We start from the raw sequence: 5,238 nt of genomic DNA on the forward strand, positions 1-5,238 counted from the left end.
TCATCTCCTTTGAGCAGGAAGATAAACCCTGCCTCTTGCCAGGGTCCTGAGGCTCCACTGTCCCTGCTACTATGAGCCTGGCACCCGGCGCTCTGCCCCTCCGCTCAGTCCAGAACCGGCCTCTGCCTCCCACCTCCGCCTTCTCCACCCAAAGCTCGGGGTCCAAAGGGACACATTATGAGCTCGCAGATTCCAAGCAGGCAGGAAGCTTTGTGCTCCATGAATGGGGCTTTTCTGGGTCACAGCTCAGAAGGAATAAAGGATTCTGATGCAGTTACAGAGCGAAGTGGCTGGAGTCCAGGGTCAGTCGCCGGCCTGATGTGATAGCAGCTCCGGGCCCTCTGCTCCTCTGCCCGGCGGCTGATAAGGAAGCCAGCTGGAGGGGGACCGGGGGGCCGCAGGCCGGCCCGCCCCCGCTGAGTGCCCGTGCGGCCTCGAGTGGACCCTGGCCTGGTCGCCACAGCCCCCAGCCCCACACTGCATTGGGGAGGTCACGCCCAGGGCACTCCCAGTTCAGCATCTGCTTCACTCTCAGTCCACAGCTCAGAAGCTGGGTGCAGCCCCAGGCACTTTAGTGTTGGAGGGACCTCGGCCAGCAATTCAGGAAACGCTAGCAGCTCCCATTCTTGGGCCGTTTCACATGCAGAGAAGCCCCAGCTGGGGCACGACTCATGGGTAGTTTGGGCAGTTTGGAGGGAAACCTGGAGCTCCCACCAGGGCGTTCCCCCAGCAAGGAGGCTGCTCCTCAGGTCCCCAGACTCTCCTCCTTCTCGACACTACTGAGCATTTAACTCAGGACCGGGCCCACCGTGGGCTTTAAAGTAAGTACCAACTGGTACTTCCCCGGTGGTCCAGTGGCTGGGACTCTGCACACCCAAGGCAAGGGCTCCAGGTCAATCCTTGGTCGCGGAACTAGATCCCACATGCCACAGCTAGGACCCAGTGCAGCCAAGTAAAGAAACAAAAATCAACAAATATATGTAAAAAATTAAATGCCAACACTTCTGCCCTAAAAGCCTTCCTCTGGCCCACAACCCTCCACTCTCCCCCCTCCCCCTCCCCTCTCCCTTTCATTATTCAGTTCAGTTCTGTTCAATTCAGTCGCTCAGTCATGTCCAACTCTTTGCGACCCCATGGACTGCAGCATGCCAGGCCTCCCCGTCCATCACCAGCTCCTGGAGTTTGCTCAAACTCATGCCCATCGAGTCCATGATGCCATCCAACCATCTCATCCTCTGTCATCCCCTTCTCCTCCTGCCCTCAATCTTTCCCAGCATCAGGCTCTTTTCTAGGGAGTCAGTTCTTTGCATCAGGTGGCCAAAGTATTGGAGTCTCAGCTTCAGCATCAGTCCTTCCCTTACATTGTAATAGACACTTAGTAAACCAGGAAGACACACTTTATTCAAGACAACCATCATGGAGCCAAGAGATTGAACTCAATTCCAAATTCAGCAAGGACAGCCGGGATCTAAAGCCAAAAGGCAGAGTGAAGGGTCCAGGGGTGGAAAAACTAAGAGGAACCTAAGACAACCCAGGGCAGGGGGATCCTTGCTAAAGGCCCCAGCGTGATCAGCTATGAAGGGTGGGGCACCCAGTGAAGTAGCTCAGCAGGATTCTGCCCAGTGGCTCTGGTCGTTCAGCTTCCTGGGGACTCAGGGGTGAGGCCTCCGCTGGGGGCCAAGCTGCGGCCATTCTGAAGAAGGGTTCCTAAAGCCGAGATGAACAGCAGGCACTCGGGAAGGTGCTGAGCAGTGGAGGAGATGAGGTCAGGTCCAGGAGAACCGGTGCAAACCAGCCAAACAGCCCAAGGGCAGGGAGGGAGGCAGGAACCAGCCCAGACCGGCTTCCCCAGCAAGAGAAAGGCCGGGAGGCCCGCAGTGGCCGGGCAGCAGAGCGGTCTCCCAGGGGCTGGCTCACACCCAGAGCAGACCTGAGCACCCCACCTGGGCCCCAGCCCTTCCCCATCCCTCACCAGGGACCAGGACTGGACCATTGAAACAGCCAGACACAGCTGCGAGAATAGTTATCCTTCAGGGAGAGATAAGGGAATGCAATCAATCAATCAGAGAGAAAGAGATATTCATGCAGATTAATTAAAAAGCATCTTCAGAGTGTAATTGCTAAACACTATTTTGTTATCATCTGCTTTTTCAAAACGGGGTTATCTACTCACATTTGTGTGCTGCTGCGCTTTAACCACCCCTTTGATTGATCCACCGGGCACTTATTCACCCCACAAGCACCTCCCTGAGAGGCGGCACTGATGGAGATGCAGAGGCTCAGAGTGGGGGGCGGCTGGCAGGGAAAACAGAAACTGGGCAGCCCTCCTGCACTGCGGCCTCCTGCCCAACCGCATGGCAACCCGCCCCCCCCCCCGCCCCCCAGAATCCAGTCCTCTCTGGGGACCGGCCCTCCTGGGGTCAGCTGGAGAACCGGGGCCCAGGCACCTCCCGCCCGGAGCACCACTCCATCCTGGACCGTCAGCCCTGAGGCAGGAAGGGAAGCAGCATCACTCATTCTCCCCTCCCCCATCCATCCCTGTGAGCCTCCGTGTCGTGCACACGCTCCTGAGCGCCACTCGGTAAGGAAGGGAAGGAAGGGCGGCGGAGCGAGGACTCGCGGCCTCATCCATTCACTCAGCGCCCGCGGCCGGCGCCCCCGCTGGGGCAGGCCGTCCGCCAGGCGCTGAAGACGCACTGTGAGCAAAGCAGCCAAGTCCCTGCGACCACGGGGCTGGCGCTCAGGGCGGGGACGAGACGCAGGTGTGTGTCAAGACGGTTGTTCAGTCGCTCAGTCGTGTCTGACTCTGCGAGCCCGGGGACTGCGGCACGCCAGGCCTCCCTGCCCTGCACTCTCTCCCAGATCAGATCAGATCAGTCGCTCAGTCGTGTCCGACTCTTTGGGACCCCATGAATCGCAGCACGCCAGGCCTCCCTGTCCATCACCAACTCCCAGAGTTCACTCAGACTCACGTCCATCGAGTCAGTGATGCCATCCAGCCATCTCAGCCTCTGTCGTCCCCTTCTCCTCCTGCCCCCAATCCCTCCCAGCATCAGAGTCTTTTCCAATGAGTCAGCTCTTCGCATGAGGTGGCCAAAGTACTGGAGTTTCAGCTTCAGCATCATTCCTTCCAAAGAAATCCCAGGGCTGATCTCCTTCAGAATGGACTGGTTGGATCTCCTTGCAGTCCAAGGGACTCTCAAAAGTCTTCTCCAACACCACAGTTCAAAAGCATCCATTCTTCGGTGCTCAACTATCTTTATAGTCCAACTCTCACATCCATACATGACCACTGGAAAAACCATAGCCTTGACTAGGTGAACCTTTGTTGGCAAAGTAATGTCTCTGCTTTTGAATATGCTATCTAGGTTGGTCATAACTTTCCTTCCAAGGAGTAAGCGTCTTTTAATTTCATGGCTGCAGTCACCATCTGTAGTGATTTTGGAGCCCAGAAAAATAAAGTCTGACACTGTTTCCACTGTTTCCCCATCTATTTCCCATGAAGTGATGGGACTGGATGCCATGATCTTCGTTTTCTGAATGTTGAGCTTTAAGCCAACTTTTTCACTCTCCACTTTCTCATGTCCATTAAATCAGATGTGGAGAGCTGACTCATTTGAAAAGACCCTGATGCTGGGAAAGGTTGAAGGCAGGAGGAGAAGGGGATGACTGAGGATGAGATGGTTGGATGGCATCACTGACTCAATTGCATGAGTTTGGGTAAGCTCCAGGATGGTGATGGACAGGGAGGCCTGGCATGCTGCAGTCCATGGGGTCATGAAGAGTCAGACACGACTGAGAGACTGAAATGACCTGAACTGAACCATCCAATCATCTCATAGGAATAATGCCCAAAACACATGGCAAGTGAGTCTTCAGGACGTGCTCAGCTTCACACGCTTAACACTGAGCGGAGGGGGATACTGAGGTTGGGGAGGTGAGGGAAGCTGCCAGACCTCAGGGCTGAGCCAGGCTGCAGCCCGGCGGCGGACCCCGAACAGCTCTGCCCATCGCCAGCGTAAGGAGCCCCGCGCAAGCCACGTGTGCAGGTGCATCTTAAAAAGTCAAGAGAAACAGAGGAAATTAATTTCAATAACATAGTTCATTAAACCCAACTGATCCAAAGAATTATCATTTCAATAAGAAAGTCATATGAAAAAAACGGTTGAACCATTTATTTCACTTTCTCTTTTTTCAAAATAAGTGTTGGAACTTCAGAGAGTGTTTGCATTTACGGCACATGGCTCAGCGCAGACCAGCCATGTCCCACATGCACAGGGGCTCGCGGTCAGCCACTACTGGACTGTGAAGAGGCAGAGCCTGGGAGCAGGCTGGGGGTCCTGAGGCCAGCATGAGAGGATCAGGATGAGGTGATATTTTATGTGAGTTTGGATACTGGGAAAGAATCAGCCTCAAGAATCTCTGTGGGGACAACTTCAAGGGCAAAAGCAACAGGGAAGGCATTGGTCCCGCTAGGAGTAGTCCTGGTATTTTTGAGAGGCAGGAAGAAGAGCCCTGGCTGTGAGTGCCCTGAACCAGGGGGGACGTAGCAGAGGAGACGTGTCAGGGGTCAGGGTGAGGGTGGAGATGGAGGAACAGGTGAAGGGCATGTGGCCGCGCATCCTCCACACTCAAGAAGCTGCTAGAGAAGCAGCCAGCCAGGAGAGGGCAGGCTCGGGGAGCCGAGGTCAGACCAGCATCCTGGGGTCCCGGGAGCCATGTGTGGCTGTGAGCAGGCATGGCTGTGGTCCACCTGCTGCTGAGACTCAGCATCTGAGGCAGGAGCGCTGGCATCATAAGGGTGACGTGGGGAACGTGATGACCTTCAGCTTTTCCCTGGCTTCAACACTCCCAGATTTCTGGACTTTGGGAAGATAGGAATCCTTCTGTGGAATGACCACACTCCCCCAACTCTCAGCCCACACAAACAAGATTAATCCAAGGAGAAAGCTCTGAGGGGACCCACATCTCCTTCATGGGAGTCGTCTGGCCAGAATGACCTCGTTTAGACTGATGGGAAGGAAAGGGAGGTCGTAGGGCAGGAATCACTGCTCCCAGCCAAGGCTGCTGCTGGTGGGGCTCATGGTCAGCTGGCGTGGCCCCATTTCTGCTCATTGTGATATTAATAAAGGTGACATCCGTCATCAGCTACCATACAAACCAGCACGTCCCTCTTGCCTGTAAGTTTGATGGGAGTCTGTACCTTTTCTGAGTGTGTTTAAATAGACAGTTACTCCA

The sequence above is a fragment of the Bubalus kerabau genome, chromosome 1 (genome assembly GCF_029407905.1).
Source record: "Bubalus kerabau isolate K-KA32 ecotype Philippines breed swamp buffalo chromosome 1, PCC_UOA_SB_1v2, whole genome shotgun sequence".
Classification (NCBI taxonomy): Eukaryota; Metazoa; Chordata; class Mammalia; order Artiodactyla; family Bovidae; genus Bubalus; species Bubalus kerabau.